This window comes from Drosophila melanogaster, chromosome 3L (assembly GCF_000001215.4).
Source record: "Drosophila melanogaster chromosome 3L".
NCBI lineage: Eukaryota > Metazoa > Arthropoda > Insecta > Diptera > Drosophilidae > Drosophila > Drosophila melanogaster.
In genome coordinates, this window is record NT_037436.4 from 21,858,248 (window position 1) to 21,882,928 (window position 24,681).

The 24,681-nt window shown below is 40.6% G+C and overlaps 1 protein-coding gene across 12 annotated transcripts in view, besides 3 other annotated features; it reads left to right on the plus strand.

Annotated features, from left to right (window-relative positions):
* The window catches only part of mub (mushroom-body expressed), an 87,915-nt gene that overhangs the window by 13,460 nt on the left and 49,774 nt on the right, over positions 1–24,681 (plus strand). For 8 of the 12 annotated variants that reach the window (NM_001316446.1, NM_001043154.4, NM_206423.5 and 5 more), the window contains exon 1: positions 21,330–21,694. The gene's annotated coding sequence lies outside the window, so the exon portion shown is untranslated. Of the gene's footprint in view, positions 1–17,049; positions 17,079–21,329; positions 21,695–24,681 lie in introns of those variants that run through there. The other 4 variants (NM_001275268.1, NM_001259947.1, NM_168946.4 and 1 more) reach the window with 1 other exon arrangement.
* Positions 166–420: a mobile genetic element.
* Positions 19,442–19,672: a mobile genetic element.
* Positions 22,940–23,210: a mobile genetic element.

Sequence of the window (24,681 nt, forward strand, 5' to 3'; positions counted from 1 at the left end):
TAAAAACAAAATTAGGATAAGATATCAAGTGTGTCAGATAACAATCGACTATTTATTTGAGTGTAATATGGCTTTGGGTAAACATTAACTGGAAATCGAGCTTGTTAAACCTGTTCATATAAACTCATTGTTATGCGGCAAATATTGCTGGATTAACTTCAAAACAAAAGAGAGAATGCTTTAGTCAAGTTCCCCGCCTATCAGATACCCGTTACTCAGCTAGTGTGATCGCGAAAGTTTATAATTTTTCTGGGATATAGACAGATAAAATGAATAAAATGATTCAAAAGTGTGGCGTGGCAAAACGTTTTTTGCAAATCGACAGAAATTTACACATTTACACAATATAAATATGAAAAAAAATTCAACAATTTTTTAAAAATGAGGGCGTGTCAGTTTTGTGCGGCTTTAGGGCGTTAGAGTGGGCTATCGATTCTGACCAAGAATATATATACCTTATATATTATATTATTATATATATATATATATATTATATTATATGATTATGGCTTAAAACAAATTCCTCTCAATTAAGTAAATAAAACACAGTGTGTACATGAATTTTCCATTCCATTAGCAATAGCTTTCATTCTAAAAGGTTTTCCACTGGTAAGAATATAAAAATGTTCATCAAATATTGTTATATCTTTCCAAAATTATGATTTCCATATCCATTTTACTCTACGAGTAACGGGTAAATATAAAAATATTTAATTGACTTTTAAGTGGATAATGTCGCTCGGAAAATGCAGTGTGTATCGGTAAGCGAAATTGTTTAATCTCAATATAATCAGCGTACGTGCTAATTTGTGACTTTTACCACATGATATAACAGATATTTATTTATTCTTTGTTTTTTAACAATGATGGTGGTGCTTAAACACCTAACTTTTCCAAAAATATATAAAACAGTTCCCCAAATGCCGTTCCCATTTCTATGAATTTTAATTGACCACTTCTGAAAGGATGAATGTCGCCCAAAACCTGAACAATTTTAATGCCCAAAATATAACAAACTATGGAGAATGCTGGTTACTGAAAGTGTCACAACAAATCCCGGTCAGACACTCCCCACGCCCGTGTCCCATAAAAAAAGCAACGGAATTTTCACATCATCATTATAAAAACACAACCGTGAAAATTATCCGCTCAAGTGGAGCTGTTTGCGGGGAAGGGGCGCAAGGAGCAGAAGCAGCAGGACCTGTCCAACTCCCACCAAGCCCCTGCCCCCTGCCCACTCCTAACTTATTCACTAAAGTGCTGGCCCAAAAGCATTTAGAGGCAAACTCTGCGACGCGTCAAATGCCTCACGGCAACTTTGTTGTAGTTCCCGTTCTTAGCCCCATTTCCTCGCTCTCCCTTTCTGCCTTTCTCCGCTCTCAGTGTTGGTTGTAACACGGCAAATAAAAATTGAAAGCAAATGAGACAGGAGAGACAGAGATGGCCTGTCCGCTCCATCCAGGAAACCATCCTCCACGCATACACTGAGCGAAAGTCGCGCTTATAGATCTCTAATTTCGTGTCTTGGAATTCGCTTTTTAATGGCTTAAGTATTTTACATTTAAGTATTTATTTTATAAGTTTAAAAATATTTTAATCATGTTTTACAAGAGTAAACTTAGCACATTATTATTAACATTATAATTATAATTTAATTATATTTATTTTTAAAATATATATATTTTATTGATTTTGAAAAGCAACAGCGTATTCCAAATTCGTTTTTCCCGTGCATATGATATGCTCGCAGTTCAGTGTGCCTCTTTTTCTCCTGTGTCCTTTGTGTCCTGTGCCTTGACAGCTTGCGCTAAAAACGTTGAGTGTCTTCTGGGGTGGGAAGTTTGCTGCCCGGCTCCCCTAGTTAATGCGTGACAGAAACACCCCTGCAGCCGATCCTCCACCACGCCCCCTTCCCCATTTGGAAAATTCAAATTTGATGGCGGCTGTGGCTTCCGTACTTGCCTCTGCACCACCCTCTCCAACACGTTCCACCTCTTCCAGTTCCGGATGTGAGGCAACAGCAGTGGAGCTTGTCTATGTCGTCCTTTGTGTCTCCCCGCCAACGCCCCTCCACCACGACTACCTGGCGCTATCCTGATCCCGACTCAGCCTGAAAGTTTAAGCGAATTAAATTATTTGCTTTTTAGATTTCAATATTTCCGCAGCTGAGATTTCAGTCAATATCCATGGAGAGACGAGCCCCGTAAATGTTGGCCGATGGAGGTGGAGCGGGGGAGGTGGCGTGACTGGTATAAATTGGGTTTTTATGATGTGTCTGTAATCATAAAATGCTTTGGGGCAAGCACTAAACATTTGTTGAATGTTCATTGAAACCCATTGTGGGAAGCATTTATGCCAGGAAATATTTCACGAGATATGGAAAGGGCGACCATTTAGATGTTTTAAAACATTTTGTGAAAGGGAAAACCAGCAAATTAAACAGAATTTACGTTTTAGATGATGCTGGGATGAAAAATGTTGATATAAGTATGTGAGTAATACTTATGTGCACTTCTCACATCCTTAGCTAAACCACAAATTAATGTTTTCGGCAAAAGATAACTTATATGAATTTGGCTGATCACTAGAACTTAAAAGCCACAAGAACTGGTTTTGTTTTCCTTACCACTTAAATGTTTTCCTTTAAGTTTTTCCAACCAATATTTAATTTTGGGGCAATTGAGTAAAAATCATTTTCCAATTAGTTTTGACTATTGAGTAACATGGAACTATAATATTATTCAAATCGCTTTTAGTATAAATTTGGTTTCATCACTTAGTTATCTGTTCAAACACTTTTTTTTCCTCATGCCTGACGTTGCATAATTTGGTTGTTCGAAATATATTCATTACTCTTTACCCTTCCTAGTAAAGTTGGGCTTTTGTTGGCCAAGAAATTGCATACCAATCTCCGGTGGCCAACCCCTTTGCCTGTCCCTTTCGTGACAAATTATCCCTTAATATTTCACATGGTTTCGCATTCAACCATCAAAGTTTAAGTTGGCATGCCTAACTGAAAACCGACCCAACGCCCTTTTTAACCTAGCAGAGCAATTCTCAAATGATTTCCAAGCACGCTTTTTGGCTGAGCTTTTCGGGCAAAAAAACAAAAAAAAAAAAAAAACAAAATAAAACCTGGGTTGTGCCCAGTTGAGTTTTGGCTGTGGGCTCCTTTTCGGGTAATCACAATCATTAAAATAAATAATATACAAACAAGGACGGCCAACCGAACTGCTAAGTGCCCCCTGCTCTTTTTCCACTTTTATCGCTGCTTTTCTTCGGTCTTTTTCCTTGTGCCATTTAAATTTCTACTCTAATTCAATTTTGTCGGGAGCTGAGTTGGCCTTTTTTCCAATTTTCTCATCTAGGCCGGTCGGCAAAAATGTGAAATTAAAGGAAAATTATTTCGAGTCCAAGGAAACCTTAAGCCTGATTATTATGAAGCCAATAAAAGTTAATTTTTTCCGCTGCGCAAAGTAATTGCAGCAGTGGAAAGGAGTTGGCCCAAAGTTTCCAAAGGAGTAAGTAGTGGGTAAACTATTCAAGCGCGCATTCATTCACCCACCCAACCATCCACCCAGCCACCCACTCCGTTTTCTATTGCCTTTGCTTTGCTTTTGCTTCTGGTTCTGCTGTTTGCTGTGGTGAGCCAGTCCCTTGCATGCTCCAATGGTCGCGTAAAACATGCCATCATCATCATCAAAGGGAACTACACCTAAGCGGCCACACAGCCGTCTGTTCAGCTTGTTTTGGCCAGGCCCACACATTCTGGCCAAGACCGAGTCCGATTCGAGTGCCGATTCCGATGCGGATTCCGATTCTGGCACTGAATCTGTATCTGAAAGTGAACTACTGCTGCACAGCTCGCATTCCTTTCCGGATCGGTAAGAATCTGCCTGAAAATCTGAACATCGCATAATACACGTTACTTGTAGATTAGAAGGGTGTACTATATTCGCTGAAGTGTGTGTAAGACCCTATAAAGTTTTTAAATTGTTGTTAACGATTACTTACCGAATTGATCTGGCCATTTCCGACTGTCCGTCCATTTGTCCTTTTGTCCGACTATCTGTCCGTATGACCGCTGTGTTCTCAGGAAATACGAAAGCTAGATGCAAGTTTGTTTCAGAAGATTCTCCCGCCTACAGATTTAACGCCCACAAAAAGCTGTCACAATTCTCTAACGGCTATCGGATAGTCCACAAGCTCGTTAAACGAGTCGAGTCCTTTTCCCTTTTTTTATGAAAATATAACCAAAGCTTTTAAACAAAAATAAGAATTAATTAATTCTTTATGAATGGATCAATTGATTTGATTGGTGTTTTATTGAAAAAATATGTTAAATTCTTAATCGAAGAGTTTTTCGTTGAGTGTAAGACTGCAGTGGAAACCCCCTACTTCCTTGCTTCACCGTCTGGCAACAGCTTGTCCAACTGCAATGGGGTTAGCCAAGTCATGGATCGCTGTTGATTGGGTGCTAATTGTGGTTGTGATTCTGTTTGGCTTGGCAGCGTTAATTGAACTCCTGGTCTATGGCTTCTTTCCAGGTGGTGTCCAGTGAGTCGATGCTTCCGACGGTAGTTGCCTCAAAGGTTATTGCCTGATTGATTACGCACCTTGCAACGGTTTGTTTCGCATTCGCCGCATGGTTAGAACGCTGGATGCATATAATATGCAATAAAACCTGCATTTTTTAATGAAACAATTTCGTCAAATCCTTGATACCTGGTACACAGCTTAAAGTTATTACTTAATCGAAAGTGGAGAAGCCGCCTGTGGAAAGTTGTTGCAAAGGCTTAAGTGAGATAGGGGATGATACATCATCTGAAAGCACTCCACAGTTATTGGGCACAGCGATATAACCCCCTTTCTTATGCTGATGATTCACTTGAATAAATCATTTAATGCGTAGCATCCTGTTACATTCCTTCCCCCTCCCCATTTCTTAGCTTCAGCACACGTATCCACCGCAAAACTGTTTTGTCTGTGGGTACACTTCCGTCCCCCGACTTTGCTCCACTAATTGCCCGCGAGACAGGGAAGCCTTTGGCAATCTGGCTCTGCCCTCTGCCCTTAAGCCCTTGGTTCTTGGTCCTGGGCTCTGGACTCCCTCGCCGTGTGAGTGTCCAAAAATGTGCGGCTGCTTTGGTTGACACTGTTTAGTGAACGGATGCGGGAGAGCTGGTTAAATGAAGCAAGAACACACAAACAGGGTGTGGTAGTAGAGGGGGAATTTAGAGGGAAAGTTCAGAGGAGAGGGGAGTGGGTGGATCTGGGTGACACGGGCTTAGCCTTATTAAAGGATTTTGTACTTAACGCTGGGCTGAGCGCTCGCAAGGTGAGCGCGCGCATATTGATAAAAATAGTCATTAAAAGGGTTGTTCCTGCTCCTGCACAACACCCTTTTGTGCTTTATAAATACATTTTAATTTAGCTTTGTGCATTGGAACATATTTAAATTAAGAGGCAACGGCTTGTGAAATGCACTCCCCCTCCACGGCCACCCGCCCCACATGTGAGCGGTGTTTCCCATCTGCTGGGTTTTCCACAGTTTCCGAAACGGGTTTGTCATTGTCCAGTGGGCATCGCCTCCTCCGGACCGTGCTGGACTTATTTGCGCCGCCAAGCGTACTCAATTGTGAGGCCCGATGTTGGTCCTGGCCTGTCTGGTCGGTGTCCTGCGCTGTCCTGCGAAGTGCTGCAAAGTCCTGCGATGTCCTGCGATGTCCTCCGATGTCCAGCAGCTTGTCATCCGTTCGATAAAATTAAAACGTCTGCTTATGTGTACAGGACCTCGTCCAGGTCCAAAGTTGCCTCTTTGTTTATAGACTTGGCAATGTCCTGCTGCCATATCCTTCGCTCCACTTCCTGTTAACTCATTTGACTCATCCTGGGCAAGGAACTGTTTATGGGTGACCTCATATCCATATGGTTGGACATAATGTGCCATAACAGTTTAATAAACTGTTATAATTAAAATTTCTAATAGAAATCTGACTGCGCGGTAGCGTTATGACAAAATGATGGTAACTTTCCAATACTCATGGATAACGAACATGGAGGATTCTGAGTTAGGCCTGCGATATCTTCTATTCATAGTGTAATGCTAAACAATTGTTTGTATGTATGGTTTTATAAGCCAAGAGCTTTACCTTGACCACTAAGCAAATACTTCATCATTAATTTGCAAAATCAGTGTATTCCCTATTCGACTTGGTGTCTTCCTAGTGAAAACTTTTCATCCTCCTTGTGTTCTCTTTGTAATTTGCCTGGCCGGCGACGTCGTCCTCATCAACATCGAATGAACAGCTGCTAAATTTACAAGCCACTTTTTATGACAACAATTTTGCCAGCTCTTCACTTCAGTTATTTATCGATAATTGGAAATTGCTGCCACACAGTCAACCAACAGCAGCAGCCACAATAATAGAAAAGGCCAACCTTTGGCCATCTGCATATGCCATTCAATGTCCTTCATATCAAATAACCCATGCTTCTTACCACGCTGCAAGTCCTGATCCTTGAATACGTTTGCATCACATTCAAAAATTCAACATATACGGTTATTGGGTTATTGGCTGAGGACCGAATAATCTATTTTATTTAAATGATCTATTTAAATAAGGATTCTTGTAATTGATTGTGAAACCTATGCTAACCATCATTTATAATTATTTAAAACCTTTGTTGGTTAGTGGTCAGTGATATGACAATAACCTTTTTGCTGTGTGATGCTGGCACCCCGATTATTGGGGCCAACAATGCTCCACTGAAAATGTCGTGGTGGCCGAAGGAAAGTCGGTGGCAGCAATTTCTCACATGTGGACTTTATTTCACCCGCCTGAAACAATAAACTTCAGTTTACCAGACCCGTCCGCTCCCCTTGGTTTTTCTCCTGCGCTTGCTGCACTTTTCCGATAAGCATTGATTCCACGTGACCACCCCACCATCCCGAATCACCACCCCCCGCTGGGAACCAGGCGATTCACATTTGCGCCGGATGGGGCGACATTGTGTTGCATCGACGGGCTGGCTAATGAGTTGCTAATTAGACATGTGTGTGCTTAATTCTGGCTTTAAATGACAATGTGTTGCCGGATGGCCGTTTTAAGTTGCAATTAGATGACGTGCATTCTTTCGCATCGGATGAGTCATGCATTGCCTGGGAAAAAAGATGTAGACATGCACTTACAAAAATTAGTATATAATACAATGAGCAGAGCTTTGATTCGCAGCTGGTTTCAGTTTTTAAGCACCCCTATTAAAATTGCAAACATCTGCTATTTGACTTAAAACTACGCAACTGAAAAGAAACGGGGTTGCAAAGTGATCTTGCCATTTTTGACTGTCTGTCCGACTGTCCGCATATCTGTTCGTCTGTCTGTCCTTATGACCGCTATGATTTTAGCAAAACAGGAACTTTATACTCATAATACACATCGTGTTTTCCCCAGGATGAGTTAATCATGTGAGCAACGCCGATTTTACCAATCCTACCATAATGCTTTAAGTGAAGACGAGGATGGTTCATAGAGAAATTAACGATAAGCCCAGTTTTTCCCAGCTTGATTTTCAGCAGGAATAAAGACTGGGTCTTTAAGATGAGCTCGGGACGGGGAGGCCAGCAGAATCCTCATCGGATGCGATGGCATTGGCTGCGATTCATAATGACCACTCAATGCAACCACTTGATTATCAGGCCAAGCCTGATTTCCATTGAAGAGCTCACCTCGCGTCAAGGCAACTTTCACTCAACCCAGTGAAAGGCGAGCGATGGCATTTAAAGCTTTTTGCTGCGCGGAAATTCGCAGGAGATTTCCATGTGCACAATCGCGAGCATAATCATAATCCTTTCAAATCGTGTAATTAAAATGTGTGCATATAATGCCTTCAATTATAAGTGGGAGTGGAAAGCAGTGGAATAATGGAACGGAGAGCCGCACAGAGAATCGGAATAGGGAATGTGATTTGCATGCCCACATGTACTTTCTTTCTTTCTCTCTCATGGACGAGGATAAATTGAAATTTCATTAAGAAAGTTGCGCGAGAAGGGGCCGTTGTTCGCCCCTTCTCGCTCATGTCACTTTAAAATTGAAATGTGTAATGGCTGGCTCTTCGTTGTGGGTGTGAGTCCGTATGTCTATGTGTTCGTGTGCCTCTGTGTATGTAGGCGCACTTCAGCGACTTAATTGTGTCGCGTTAACGTCAAACACATGCAACAAACATGAGCAAACAAATGCTTCCTGTGTGTGGATGTATGTGTCACGGCATGTGTGTGTGTGTGTGTGTGTGTGTCAGCCCCGTGTTGACAGATTCAACCACCCAAACAAAAAACAGCCCCTTCGCCCGCTCATAACATACAAAGCCACTCTTTTATTTTATAGAAGGAGCACATGGAAAAAAGCTCTCGCACATACACACGTTCACTCGAGCGGCAAAACATATCCGCACACATCCGATGTACCTGCCCCACCCCAGACACGCCCTCCGCCCATTACCCACTACGCCCCCACCACCTTTGTTTCCAGCGAACACACATCTCACCAGCCAGCAGCCCAGTGCCACCTGTCATAAATTTGCATTTTCGCAAAGGTTGAGTCCCACATAAAACACGTAGCTTACTATATCGATCTTGAAGAAGACCTCCTGAAATTCGAAGTCCTTATAAAATATGGACAATTAGAGTTGACAAAAGTTTCTAGGTGCTATCCAAGACCCTCATTGTTTCGAAAGTATGGACTCAAAGCAATGCAACAACCTGGGATCTTCTGTGGATCGAAAATCGATGTGGATAGCGAATCGATTGATAAAGATTAAGATTGATTAATCATGACTAGGGGCAATCTTAAATTCGTATTGTGCCAATTATATAATCACTTTCGATGAAATCAACATTTGGATAATAATACATTATAATATATTGTATTATATATTTCGTGGAACGTTTAACGCCTTCCTCTTTCAATTTTCCTTATTTTTCATACACAATATGACAACTCGCTGCCCCTTCTTCGCCGGGCAAAGAAGTGCAGATAACCATTTGGTAGAGTCAATGAGTGGAGCGTTTTTGATGGGCGCTACCTATCATCCAAGAGCAGCTGTTTCGTTTGCGACGGCCCACCCACCTTCCACTTCGCCACCCATGCTCACCCACCCAGCGAGGAAAGGCAGACGAAGGCTTATGCATAATAGACACATGTGTGTGAATGGCTGGAAAATCCATTTTCATAACCGAGTCAGTCTGGTGCTGAGTCTCATGCTCCCCGGCTTCATTTCTCCTTTCTCCTTTTCGGGGTCGGGACTTGGGCGGCGATTATGAGCAGGCTAAAAATACCGCGGCACATGGAAATTTTCAATATGCCACTAGGCAGCCATTGTCCGGGCCAAATTGGATTTTCGAATTGAAAAGGACCCCGCCCTGTGTCTTGGCCATATGTACGTGGCGCGCTGCTGATAAGTTTTAAGCCTTCGAGTGCTAATCAAGCGCTGACTGGGCAATCAATTTCGTGGCGAGCTCTTTTAATGAAGCCGCGCCGTTCCAGAGGATCAGCCTGTTGCTCTTCGGTAGGTTGGTCAAATGGTTGGCTGGCTGGGTGCTCTTGTCCACGGGGAGGAGTGAAAAGTGAAAGGCAGCAGGCTGAGGCGGGCAGCTCCAACTCAATCCACCTTCCGCTTCCTTCGCCCCTCCCTTTCCCTTCGATCCGTCTCCTTCCGACCGACTGTTGTGGCCAGTTGACAGTTTCATTAGTTGGTTTACATGGCCGAAAGGGAGAGGGCCAGGATTGTTTGCACTGTATCGCCATGTTGTGCAGGATATTGGCTGACATTCTCTGTGTGTGTAAATGTGGATGAGGCTGGGGATGTGCATGTGGATGGCTCGTTGTCACTGCTCTTGGTTGCCGGCTTTCTGGTTTCTGGTTGCTGGGGTTGCTGGTAGCTGGTTTGTTGTCTTGTCTTGTTGTGGGACACACACCGGATGTCGACTGATAAGTTCGGGTGGCACGTCCTGTCGTACCCTGCGCATCTCCATTCTCATGTCAAACCAACTGAATGGCTTTATACCATTTAAATCTTAGGTCCTTCAAAAGGCAGTCGCCGATCTTCAGTTTGTAGCAGTACGAAGAGCAATTTGCCATTTATCTCATGATTTATATATTTCAATTATTACTTATCGATTATTTATCTTTAAAAGAAAGTTTTCTATATGTCATGAAGATGTACTATACTAGTAACACGTAGTGTAAAAGGGTATACCAGATTCGTTGAAAAGTATTAACAGTTAATCCGCATGAACGTAGAAACTTAGTATAAACTTAGCCTTTAAAATCTTTTGATTAATATATAGTTGGCTCAGATCAGGTTGCTTGTAGTCTCCTTGCGCACTTTCACGGCTCATCGGCACAAAGGGGACTAAAGTATAAATGATTCTTCCATAATGGAACACCTGCAGGGAAACTCTAGCCATCTGTCCCCAATCTTCATTCAAGACCCACTGCACCTACACACAACTTGCCGCTTGACCCTTTTTAAGTACATATTCCAAATCCAGGACACATTCGAAACACAATCTAACGCACAACAGGCAAATATTTTCTTTTCACTTTGTCTGTGATCACTCGCTCTGGTGACCCATAAAAAACGAAGAAACAGAATCACAATCGGTGAGAAGGTATAGGCAAAAGCCCCAAAAAACGGTCAAATAGCTAAGGGCACTGCACGTACAGGTCGGCATCCGTGTGTTGACCAAGAAGGTGGCCATGCAAAACTTAACAGGCCACCAGCGGCAGGCATCTCAGATACAGTGGTCATACAGTTCCAGTTCCTGGAACCAAATGGGAATTTTTATAACTGGTATTTCCGAGAAGGTTATTATTATATGGTATAATTTATTATATTTAGAATATAATAAAGTAAAAGTATTAGGTATTATTAAGGTACTATACTGTAGGCCCTAGGTCCTCTAAAACCTATTCTTACAGATACAGATTGCAATATTATTAATTATTAATTAAAATTATTATCATTTATCATCGGCATGGCTTTAGATACATATGATGTACCTCTAGGAAATATAATTATTGTTAATGCAACTCTGCAACTCCTTAATATAGCTAAAAGGTTAGTTGCAAAGTCCATAAGTTTTTTGCGTGAGAAAGCAAAAAACGTGGTTATACAACTCGCTGGTGCTCTGCACTCCGTGATGTGCAAAATACCAACGCCAACTTTCACCCACAGCATCCAATTGTTTGCCGATCCCCTCGTCCCGACACAAATACATACAGATTTATGTATCTATGTATATACCTGTGAGTTGTGACAAACACGCGATGTAGCAGCGTCCTGCCTGCGACTCCGGTCTCCCAGGACCGGAACTCTCCCCTTTTTTGTCCAGGAGGCGGTGCCCATACGTGTCCTTTGGTCATCATAGTGTTCAGTTTGGCATATGTGTGCCGCAATGGGTCCTGGTGGCCGTGTAGGTGTGTTTGTCTGTGTCTATAAAAGTGAACGGAAGTTAATACGTTTACCGGTTGATACCCTATCTTAGCTGGCAGGGCATATGCACCATTTAAGGATAGCTGTTTTCCTATAAGTCGTTTTCCTCGGAAATAACAATTATAATAAATAAATATTATGTGAAATATAATTTCAGTCAAAACTATGTTCTTAGGTACAAATAAACTAGAAGATAAAGGATATCTAAGATTCGTTCTTAGCCGCTAGCTCTGCGCAGGTGGCGCAATCTACATTGTTTCGACCAGCTCTTATTGCTGTAGTTATTCCTATCGTTGCTGTTACTGCTTTTTTTGCCTTTGGAGGGAGGCAGAATGGCTCGAAATTGAATTGCGTTAATACGCTTATGGCATATACGATTATTGGAGGGCCAGGGGATATATCCTGTGTTTTGCCGAGGCTGGGGCATGGTAATAAATTTCCAAAACAAAAATCCCTGTAAAAATCGGAGAGGAGCCTTATAGAGGTTCTTCCATGCATCTTCAAACAGGAAGATTAATATATTAAATAATTATTTTAGATGCTTTACTTTTCAATGCATACATATATGCTTGAAGTTAATTACTTACCTTAAATAAGTAAGTTTATTCTTCTTATATGCATTATCATTATTATCCACCAACAATTTTAACAACATCTAAATGAAAACTCTTGTAAACACGCATTTATGGTCTTGCTACACACTCTTTACTCGATTACAGGGTATGCGTAGGCATCAAATTGAGATTAAGTGCAGGCAGGACACTTGGGGCTGCCAGTGGTTTTACATAGGTGGCAGAATTATGTGTGTGTGTGTGTACAAACAGGTGGATGCCCGGACGGGGATCCCTGGGACTAAGGGCCTTTACAACTTTTATGTGTTCCAACATGGCAGTAATTGTTATGTTGGGCTTATGGAATTTTGCTGGGATGTACGTATATTCTGCTTTGCTTATTCTGTTTATTGAGTGCCGGCAATGCTGCATACATTTTTGTACGAGAGAACGCCTGGAATGGTTGCAGAAAATTATAATCCTGTAAGCACCGCGTTTCCCCTCATTTCAGCTCCTCCACTTTTCCCAATTACTTTCCTCCTGCTTTTTAGATTTTAGACTCAGCCCGGCATTTGGCCTAAGCCAAATGAATCCGCCTTCCTCATTGCCGTTGTCCTTGGCAAAATTGCATTATTATGTATTACTTCCCCTGCCCGCGTTGCATCCGAATTCGCAGCCAGGCACCTGGTTCAGCTTCGACTGGAGCCGGAGCCTGGGCTGTCAGCTCCTTTGACATTTTCTTAATACACTAAAAGCCAACGTCATAGTTCAAAGTCGGAGCGGCACTTAGGCAACGGCAAGTACAACTGCAGCATCCCCCACTCCGTCGCCTCAGTCCACACCCCCGACCACTTCAATATACACTCGAAGAAAAATTATGCATTGAAAAAGTTCGTAGATATAGATATATGCTTTTAAGAGCTAGTTTATCCGTGAAATTCACGGTTTTGATTCCCCTTTTTGAGTTGATAAATATACAATAATTTATACTTTTAAATATGCAACCAAGCCAATTTGAATGCGGATCCACTTTCTCGCTTTCTATCTGCCATTGAAGTACGTATTTTTTCTTATAATATTTCCACTTTGATTCAATTTCTTAATACCTTTAAGTTGACATCCGCTTTGGCAGAGACTTGCTTGGCTACCGAGGAATGAAAGCGCGCCAGAGACTTCCTGCCAGAGCGGCGAGTACTTTGGCATTATCCTTGCAATCAGCGCAACTGTAAATCACACACATACCCTCCTACCACCACAACCCCCACTCCGACCCACTCAAGCGCGAACTATTAGAATAGTTGACACACAACTAGAAATGGCACCGGGAAATGATGCTCGCTCGGTTTGGCCGGAGCATCCTTTTGTATTATGAATGTGGCCGTAACACGCTAGCAAACAGTGCACGCGCAGGACACACATCTACACCGTTCACCGCTCTCCTCCGGCATCATCTTCCCGGAGTTCCCTTGTCCAGGACGCAGGACGCAGTGTCGTCCGCTCCGTCGCCGCACTGACGGATATTCCGGTGCTTGTGTCAAACGCTTGTCATTTTATACGGTCACTACCCCCGGCGTCTCACCGACATGCCCGGAACACCCAACACCTCCTTCACTTGGGCACACACACACACACACACATCGCCGCTGTCCTGCTTTTATCGGCTTAAAATGCGAAAATTGCAAATAAATACGCTAAAGTTTTCCTACTTCGCATCGGGCACTTCGCTGTGCTGCCTTGGCTGCTAAATTATTTACTCGGTTTTATTTGACGTTAAACGCTCGGGACTTCAGATTCGATTGTCGAAGTGTACACTGCTATCAATAGGTAATACTTCACTTGTATTAAGGGGCACAAATAATTTGATTTTACTGTAAGCCTGCCAATTTTATTATTTCTTTTGTTGAAATTACAAAACTAAGCAGATTACCTAGTTAAAAAATGATTATTTATTTATATTTATTTATTATAAACAATAATTTAGGAAAATATGCCATTGCTTTGAAAACCCTTTTAGATTTTGCTCTATGTTTTTTTAACCAAAAGTGCCCAAGTTGGTATTTGTTTAAATAAAACAGGAATTAGTCTTATAAAAAAGTAGTGACTAGACACACTTTGTAATTGTTTTAATTATGAATTTCTTATTAACGCGCAATCCTATTACGACAGTAATATGTAAGTAAAATGTATTCAATCGAAGTGAGAACTTCTGGTTTTGAATCTTTTTAGAATTCAGCTGCAGAACTTGTAAACTTCAAATCAGCCCAAGTGCAGTTTGCAAGCATTTATCTGCGCCAATCATGAAAGTGGCTTCTTTCAGTGCTGCGCTTGGAGTTGCAGATACAAAACATGCGTGCGAGATACAATTTCGATCGTTAGCTCAATGGCTCGTGCCATTTGCCAACGTGGAATCCTCCTAAATCAGACCCGCGCCACCCCTGCGATGTAGTTGGCCATGTTCATTTCGTGTACGCGCCACGAGTGCTGTCCAAATAATAGCTGGCACACATCAATCCATCCCGGTTCGAGATTGCAGATGAATGTCTGGCCAGTCCCGGGTATCCTGGCAGGCGGTATGGTATCCTGCAAAGCCTATGGAAGGCCTTACTCCTTAGTCTGAACCCAATCTCGCTTGTTTGACGTTGTGTTGAGTGGAAGTGGAATTGCCGACTGGGGTCGGGTTGGGATGTTTTCAGTTTGTTATCGATAAATATTCACTCAGCCGGTGATTGCTGTGAAAAGTCCCACTTCCCCGGACATGGTCGCTGTACCAGGCGGGAACTCCCCCTGTTTCCTCGGGCAACTCTGGAACCCTGCATCAGCGCATCCTTTGAGTCCCTCCTTTTCACCTAACCCAAAGAGTTCCAGTTTCAGGTTTCAGACGCGGCATGTGTCAGCATTTGACACATTTCATTTACATTTTTTCCTGTTTCCCCTTTCCCAGGCCTGCTGCCCATTGTCCATTCAAATGTGGAAAACATATCGGGTTTGCATTCGATTTTCCACAGCTTTCTTTTTATTTTTCGGGTCCATTTCCCAGCCACGTGCGATGAAGCTGCAGGAGAACTTTAGAAGGGTGGCGTGCTAAGTAAACACAGCAGGAAGCTGTTGGTAAGGGTTAAGGCGAGATAATTAGTTACTTTGTGTCCTTGCGGTTGGCCAGCCACCCCGTCCCTGGTCGGGCGCCAGTGGCTGAGGGGCGGATTTGTAGTTGGCGCGTGCCTTAGTCCAACGGAGGAGTGCGGAATGGAGTTGCGGGAGCAGGATGAGGAGATTCTGCAAGTAGGGAATTTGGTTTGTCTGTCTCGGTCATCGTATTTGTATTGGTTGAGTGTATTTGCTTATGCTCTCTACGGTCTGTAGGGTTAATTGAATTTGCTTTTGAGGTTCCTTTTTATTAGAGCAGGGGTACAAGGCACGGAGGTTTGCGGATTTGAGACGCCTTTACCACATGTTCGTATCGGCGTGTGTTTATGAAACGAATTTATAAATATTCATGAACTGACTTCGCATTGGATTGTCCAGAGGTGAAGTCCAATTTTGAGACTAAATGTTTCCGCCCGCTCGGAATTCCAAAGGGACACCTGTAAAGTTATCCATGACTTCTGACGCACAATAAACGAAAAAAGACGTAGACGTACTTGCGAAATAGTTTTTGGAGATAAATGCATCTTAAAATGAATGCATACCGATATAATGCAAATATTTATCTTCGTACAAGTTTATGGTCTGAAATAAAATAAAGATATCAACCCTTAAATGAACCTGTATTTTTTCAACCAAACAAGCCTGAGTGTTTAATATTTTTAATTGGTATTCATATTTTTTTTAATTAATGAATGATATATATATATATATATATACAATATATATATATACAATATATATATATTTATTTATCTCAGTCCTCAAGTCATGCCGGTAGCGTAAAACAAATATCCTGGCAAAAGTCGCCAGCAAAAACTATAACTGCTATTATTCCACTTTTGGTTTTGACTTCGCTCAGCTGCGAAATAAAAAGTTTTTGCTTTCATAGCCTTTCAACTTTCCGGTTCGGCTTTTTTGGCTATGTGTCTACAATTTTGTGGCAAATTAAATAAGCAAGCGAAGCGTTTATGCACCCATACATAGACCCTGGAATATACAACCATTTACGTACATGTGTGCGTTAAAACACCTAGCTGCGAGTCACAGCGCAGCAAAGTATGCAACACAAATTTCGGAACCGCGCTTTTCGTGCCACATTTAATGCTTAACAAGAGTTTGCGTTCAGCTGCATAGCTGTTCAGCTTTAAGGTGGTGTGCGTGTGTCAGGACGGCATTTTCCGAGAAGGGCTGCCCGAAGTGAGTTTGCCATCACATCATGTGGAAAAATTTTTGTCTGGATTAGCGGGTTACGGTCTCAGTAGTCAATCAAGAAAATGATGAGATAAGCTGTTCTTTTTTTTTAATACGATCAAATAGTCGGAATGGGCTTAGAAATATGATAAATACTTGTGGCTATAAAAATAAGTATTGTGTTCATTTTTAATCAAACCGAATTTCATATGCCTGTAGGGGATATTATAATATTTGTTGTGCAAATGTAAAGGGAACCACACATACCAGACTCTCTATATATTAGACTTAACAATGTATTCTATTGTCATGAATATCACACAACTAATCCAATGGTCCCAAAGATCCCCATTGCATCTATGGATATGTAGAAGGTGTACTTTAAAATAATTAATTTATAGATGTATTTTAACGTATAAAAATACAATCTTTTCTTTACCCTTACTTTTCTGAATGCATATCATTGTTGAATTCAATACAGTCTTTTTTTACATAACACTTTCTCAGAAACCTTATCTATTGCATATGTGTATATATGTACAAAAGTATGTAAGCTGGCTTTGCCATTTCATGTCTTTTTAATGCTCAAATTAAAAGATGAAAAGCCCAAATTATTAATAATAGAATGCAAGATTCCTATTTTATCAATACGTTTGCATTTACTTTTCAGGATAAAAACGAGATCAATTTCGTCGGCAAGTAAGTAGTGTATAGAGTTTGTTTGTCATAAATATTTTTTTCTTTTATTTTAATGGCAGCGACACGCATAAAAAGTTTTTTAAAACTATCCAGGGTATTGGCTCTTTCTATTCTTATCCTATTTCCGCGCAGTTTCCGGCTTTGGGTTCCTTTGAGTCGCAGAGAGCCAAAAGTTTTGTCTTCAATTTAGTTAATTAGCAGGCTCATATGTTGAATCTGGTCCCGCTTTTCTCCATTTCCCATCACGAAATGCCTATCGTATAATCAACTTTGGGGCTATTTAAGTTTTTGCCAGAAAACTTTCTTCACGCACTGTACAACACTTTTACTTAAGTCTTCTCCCGAGCGTTTCTACTCCATTTCTCGATTTTCACTATTTCGGTCATCTCATCTAGTAGGATGCCTTCTGGACTTCTTTCGTCTTGTCGATGGAGGAAGTAAAGTCCGGCTCACACACACAAGCCATAAGGAGGCTGTCTCGTCCTGCAGGACCATAGTTTAGGAGATAGGCGAAACATTAAGCGGATTAGTTTTCCTGCCCAGGAATCGGGCGGGACATCGGTGGGCATTCAGGTGGGCAGAGGCCATTAGTTGTGTGTCGTCGCTGGCTTTTTGCAGTTGCAGAGGATGGCGAGCAACTGAAGCTAGTTATAAATTGTTGGCTATTAGTTAAATGAACTTGCCGCTTTCTGGATCGAGCACGGCTTGTCCGTTTCAGTTGGCAACCACTAAGCCACTGGAAGAGGCCAACTCAAATGGATTCACATTCAAATGTTGCTAAGAATTTAGGCTTATGAAAGGTGAATGATACACAGAAAGGAGGAGGCAAATTGAAATAATGAGAAAGAGAGACCGAAGGACTTGAAAGGATCTGTGCGCTCACGAAGTGTGATAATATCGATAGATAGCATATTCTTAGTAATTTACCACTACTGTGTTTGATGCAGCTTAGGCTTAATCCTAATCTATGCCATATTTTGTGAAAAGCCAAAGCATTTGCTCGTGGTTTTGTATTTATCAGTTAATAATTGCAACTCCTTTAACTAAGTAATTATTAACTTATTATTTTGAATTTATATATATATATAGATACAGATATATTCCAGCAAAATTTCTGCCAATCCAGAAGTAAATTGATTATGGACTGGCCCAACGACGATTTGCATAATCCAAATCGATAATGAGTGGATTGTGCGGATTGTGAGTGGGCGGAGTGGCATGCCACTGAATCGGTGGCAATCGGCTGTATTTGCAATTTCAGCCGCATTTCATGACAATTAGTGTTTATTCAAAATTCAGACGACCTAATTTCATATGTCAGGCTGTTCGACAGCCTGGCCCAGCACCACCCAACCAGCCCAGGCAAACCACCCACCCACAACCCACTAACCGCCGACCACAGGCAGTTAACTTTTTGGCACAGATAGGAATATTTTGTGGGACATGTCAAAGTTTTTGCCTCTTGATTTCCTTTACTTCGGTTTGGATCAGTTCACTTCGGTTCGCTTGTGTACGGAATTCAATTTCTGTTTTTTATCAGGTGGAGCCAGGTGCGGCCGGACTTAACCCACACATTCACGCAGTCAAATGAGATTAATAATAATTTAATTAAAACTCGTGGGCTTAATGCATTTCGCGTGTAACGGACTTCAATGCAGAATCCCGCGCAATGCGCAATGCTTTTCTTTTCTAGGGTTTTTGTGCCTGAAATTAAATTTAATTAAATTTTGCACTTATCGCTTTTACACAACTCACACGGACAAAGGCTTCAAACGGAAGTTGGGCTGCCATTCGAATGCACTGCCAAAGTCCATGCAGTTTTGCCCCCTTTTTTTTTGGTAGAATGCAGGCCCCCTTTTCTGCCAGCTTTTTATGAAATGTTTTTCTTTAGTGTTCTCTTGTTTCGAATCAATTAATTGACCTTTCTGATGGGCTAGTTGTTTAGGTCAGGCAGGTGCTGCAGCCATAATATTTTTCCAATAGAAATCCCTTGGAATTTTTAAAATTCAATTAAGAGATTCGTGAAGTAAGTACATAAATGGACTGCCTAACTAGCAATTAGGTATTTTTCATGGAAATTACTTTTAGATTTCTTTGGGTGGAGAATTTGTTCGAAAAAACAAAATAAGGCCCCTTTTTATTACGTTTTCAAATATAGCCCATAGCTATGATGGCTAGTAAGTTTCTGAACAATAAACATGTAGCAGCTTTTCTGAAAATTTTGAATTTTTCGTTTTTAAGCTCGTTAGTTGGGCAATTTTGAATATCGTAGATGAAAACAGAATCTGCATGCTTTGACATAGTTTCCATATATTGATGATATGGCTAGAAGGCAAGAAAAATAATTAATTTAAAAAAATCAAAAAAATGTTAAGGTGTTGCAGTTTTGGGCGGTTTGTGCTGGTTAGAGTGGGCGTGGCCACATCAGCAAACAAACCGCATGCCTAATCTAAACTTTCTAGCTTTTATAGTTCCTCAGATCTCGACGTTCATACGGCTAGATCGAATCGGTTATTGATCCTGATCAAGAATATATATACTTTATATGGTCGGTGAAGCTTTCTTCTAGCTGTTACGTACTTTTCAACGATCTACTTACCCCTGTACTCTATGGGTAACGTTATATGTTTATTGTATACTATGATTATTATAAAACAAATTCCTCTCAATTAAGTAAATAAAACACTGTGTGTACATGATTTTTCCATTCCATTAACCATAGCTTTCATTCTAAAAGTAAGAATATAAAGATTTCCATCAAATATTATTATTGAATGTATATCTTTCCAAAATTCAATAATACCTTTTCGAGCTAGATTGCTATATCATCGGATGTAATTAAAATTTTGTTTTCACTCGTTTCGACTCGTGAAATATTTATATTTTTCTGACCTGGTTTCCCCTTAAGTTGTTTGTAGCTTTTAAAATTGAGAAGAATCATTTTTATAAAGTATTTTATTCGGTAATCTAATTATTAATAACCATGTCTTGTAACTCTGGAGCGATGTTTTCAGATTGTTCTAAAAGTTAAGTTTATATTTTACTTTAATATAAACGGCGATTTTAGCATCATTTGTAGTTGTGGCACTTCTGAAGGTCATTAGGGACGTTGAAAAGAAATTGCGGAATCCAATCAGAAATGCAAACGCCTACCGCGGTCTAATTGGAATCGGGCTGTTATTGTGGCTCGCCCCCATTTATAATGAACTGAAAATATTTGTGTAATCCTTTGTCGCTGTTTTGGCATAAAATTAATTACATAATTTAATTTGAAAAGCAATTCATTACACTTGCATTAGTGTACTGTTGTTGTTGGCCATAATCCCTTGCATTAATTGGAGCCAGAATGCTGGTGTGAAATGTGTGAGTATGTTTGTATAGTGTCGGGTGGATGTTCAACTGTAACCCATATTTCGCTCACTCTTCCTCTTGCACTATGGGAAATTTTACCACTTCTTCTGGTCAAAATGAATAGCTGGAGATCGGAGAACGATATTAAGATCATGTTTTTAGAATTGGGTTACACTAGCACATATCTTTTGACACAAAAAATTGTGGGTGTGGCCCCGACCTTATATTTAATTAACTAATTTTGTATAGGGATTCCTCTAATTTCGTATGTTTTTCCTAGTCAAATAATAACCACAAAAATAATAACAAATTAATGTAACAATTCAGCAACAGCCCTTCTGCTGAAGTTAGTTTGAATTCGAAGAAATAAGAAAAAAAAAATCGCATTGGTTCAAAAGATATTAAAATATTTGGATGAAGGAAAAAACTTATCGTTTCGGAGAACCATATACTGTACGTGCAACAGCTGATTTCTTTGTTGTGGTCAATTATGAATGCATGGATTTCATATTATCTTAATCGACTTGCTTTTATAAAATAGGTTTTGGCCAAAAAAAAGGGGGTAAATTTCCCATAGTGCATTGGAACGAGCCATCGGACGGGAAACTTCAGTGATCGGGAGTCGAATCAGATTGTCTGCTTCTGTTAAGTTTAACATTGGTATTTCTCTCGAGTGAGCCAACTCTGTGGTCCACTCAACTCAATCAGTTTCTGGTGCGAGTGAGATGACCATAGTGGCGTGGGCGCCTTGAGTGGCTATCGTGCTGCGGTGTGACCACGCGTGCGCAGAACGAAAATACCGCGGAAGCGCAAAAGTACCAGAATTTCCCTGGTATCGCGCTCTCTCTCTCCCGTTGAGCGCAAACACCCACCCCGAGCGCCGCCTGCACCGTTGTTCATCAGTGTATCTGCTTCGCCCTGCTTGGGCTACTCATTCGGCGAAAATTAATGGTGGTGTTCGGTTCTACGTCGCGCAAGGCACAGTCTCTAGAGTCTCGCAGAGCTAAGAATACATCTCAGAAAATCGGCAACCAATATCCCAAGTTCAGCCAAGTTTGCGGTGTGTAGGCAAGCCATCGAAAAGTAACGACCGAAATAACGGCAGTTGTCGCATAGCAAATGCCAATTGCGAATTGCGAGTTGCAAACGCAAATCAAAGTGTGCGCAGGAGAATAAGAAACAAAGAAACGCAATTAACAAACGTGAAGTAACAATCCGGCAAAGCGAATAAACCCGATACCGATTTCGATCTGCACCAGAAAAACGTGAGCTCCTTTCCTCTACCTACAGATTTTTCCCAAGCGGTGTTTTGTGTTCTGTGTTGTGTGCTCTGTGCGTTTGATTAACAACAAATTAAGTATAATTAAAGCGTTCTCTCGCCGTAAAGCGTTTTTTCTCTGTAGTTTACTTTACTCCAACCGGCAAAAAAAAGCCGTCGCGTGTTGCTGTCTGTGTGTTTGCCTTCGTTGCGTGTGTATATATATATATATATATATATATGTGTGTGTGTGTGTGCATTGCATACAGCTTTTTAAACTTTGTGCAAAAATGAAAAGCAAAGGAAGAGGTGGAACAAACGAAACGAACAAAATAAGTCCAGCATCCACTCAAATTGATTTTTGTTCTCCGTCGTTATTTTTCCTAGTTGCCTTCTCGCGTTCTCCGCTCTTTGTTGTCATTGCCGATTGCCTTTGTGCCTGCATTCGCCCTGCTACCCTGTAAAATCCGGGAACGGCCAGGAATGTGATGAGTTCGATTGTTTTGGTGCCGAACCACCCCTATTTACTGCGCTTTAAGGGAGGCGCAAGCATTGTGCTCCCATTTCCTTAACGAGTTTTGCATTTCTGCTGCCCAAGTAATCAGAAATCCAGAAACCAGTCCCAATACGCTCTCTATACCCTGGCAAAGAAAACGAATAAACGCGCGTCTTTCTCCCGCTCTCTCCCTTCTTTGTCTCTCGCGCTCTGAGCGCAAGTCGTTCTTCTCGCTCAATTGTTCAATTGCCAGACAAACTGGCTCTGGGTGCACTGGTGTGTGTGCGAGTGGCGTCGGCCAGTGTTGCAAAGCGCCGTCCAGATGGACTTAAAAATTCTAATTGGCGTGGGCAGCGACTCGAGCAAAACGCGCGTTTTTCATACTTGTATTTAGCACACTTTGCACTTTTATTCTAGCTTCAAATATTGCTGCGTTTAAGTAGTATCCCTATATCCCTACACCTACATTTTGAAAAAAGTATTCTTACACTTTTAATCTGAAGGAATGGGAGATTTCCGACCTGTATAGAAATTTTTGGATAATTATTCTTGAAACGCGCCCTCAAAAAAGTCAATAATAACGTTTTTATTTATTTTGTAAACTTTGTTTCAAAGCTGTTATTATGGAACTTTTCCATTCGATTTATTTCTGTGTATGCAGATTGCGATAGAAGACCTATCAATTCTGACAACCACGTCTTCGAGGTGCTAAAGAGAATTAGATTGAAGAATCAGTTTTTGGAATATAGTTATAACATATCTGTAGGGGTACTATATATCCTCTTAATTAACTAAAACACACAAAGGCAGGAGTTGGACTCTTTGATTTATTTGTTACTTTCCGTGTTCAGCTTTAGCATTCGACTGACTTCCTCTCCGTTTGCGATCTGCCTCTGTGCTTGTTGCTACAGGGCCGATGTTGCGAAACAGAGAGAATGCCACCCGAAAGCGAACAAGTACTTAATGTTTATATACTATGTTGCTATTATGAACTGAACTTATGTATGTGTACCTCTAGCCTACTACATATCATTCTTCAAGGTGATCATTACAGCTGCCGATCCCAAATTTAATCAAGTATTCGCCATTGAATATTTAATTCCATTTGTTACGCACTGTAAGTTTTTGAGTTGTGTGGAGTGCATATAAACTAAATGAGTATTTTTTTTCGTGGAAAAGTCGGCTGACGCTTGGCCAAACAATATAAATAAGATACTCCAATCTCCAGGGCTAAGAATCAATTTTGGCAGCCAGCCCTTTTCCCCATTTCCATTTTTCGTGGTGTTAAAACACTTCCGCGTCGCCAAACGTTTGACTTTCTTTCCTTTTCGGTACATATTTATAATACGAACGAAATATAAGTCTTATCAGACCCTGCCAAGCAACAAATTCATCCCGGCAAAACTTTTCGTTTTTGTTGCCGCCTGCAGCTGGAAAACTCAATTGTGATTACTTTTGAAGGCGAACCCTTCATCGCCTCGCTGCACTCGAAAACGATTTCGAAACTTTAAACGTGCCAAAAAATGAATATAGGCCCCTTGTTAAGAGGTATTTTTAGATCTTTTTCACTAACTGTGGTCTTTAGTAGCAGCTTAACGTGGTGGTGGTGGTAGAAAATCTTTCAAATCTCATAACTGTTACTTTTATTACCGTAAAGTTGCAATTGGATGTTTTTTTATAGTAGAGGCTGCCTCTATTAAGAAATTAGAAACTTTTAATTGGGTGTTGATTACTTATCACTTGAACAAATTGATAATTGTAGTAAATTAAATGAAAAATGTGATTTGGACAAGGAAAACATTCAAAATTTTTAGCACCGAGCTGAATGTAAAATTCAAATATAAATAACGAACATTTTGAAATATTTGTTCAGTTACGTCTGGTAAATGCCAAGTTATTCTTACGTCTGTTTTTTTTCAGTGCTGCGCTTAAACTAACATTTCCCATCCCCTGATTCCCTTTGTTATTGTTGGGTAATATCATTTACTATATCTACGAATAATGGGGGAGGAACTTTGCCGAACTCGGCCCACTGCAATTATTTCCATCTTCTATTCACAGCCACCAATTGGAGCTGAAACTATTTTTTATTGCATTACATAGAGTCGGCGGAGACATTATTTAACTGAAGTTAATTTTGTATATTAAAAATGCGCAACAATTTCGATTTCACGAGAATTTAAGAATGAAGTTATACGAAAGAAAGTAAAAATACTGAAAAATATTTGTAAACAATTGAGCAGTTTTTAGCAGCAGTTTTTTTTTTTATTAGATTAATAAATAACGAATTTCTTTATTATCCTGCTAGTTAGTTATTAGTTAGAAGCTTTAAAACATTATGCAAGTTAAAAAATTCTTCTTATATTTAAGTTATTAAAATTTCCTACTCAAATTCCCATTCAGTTGAAGTGAATTACATTTACATTTCTCACCAGTTAAAAAACTAACCACTATTTTGCATTCTAAAGATAAATTGCTGTTTTTCATTGTAGGCACAA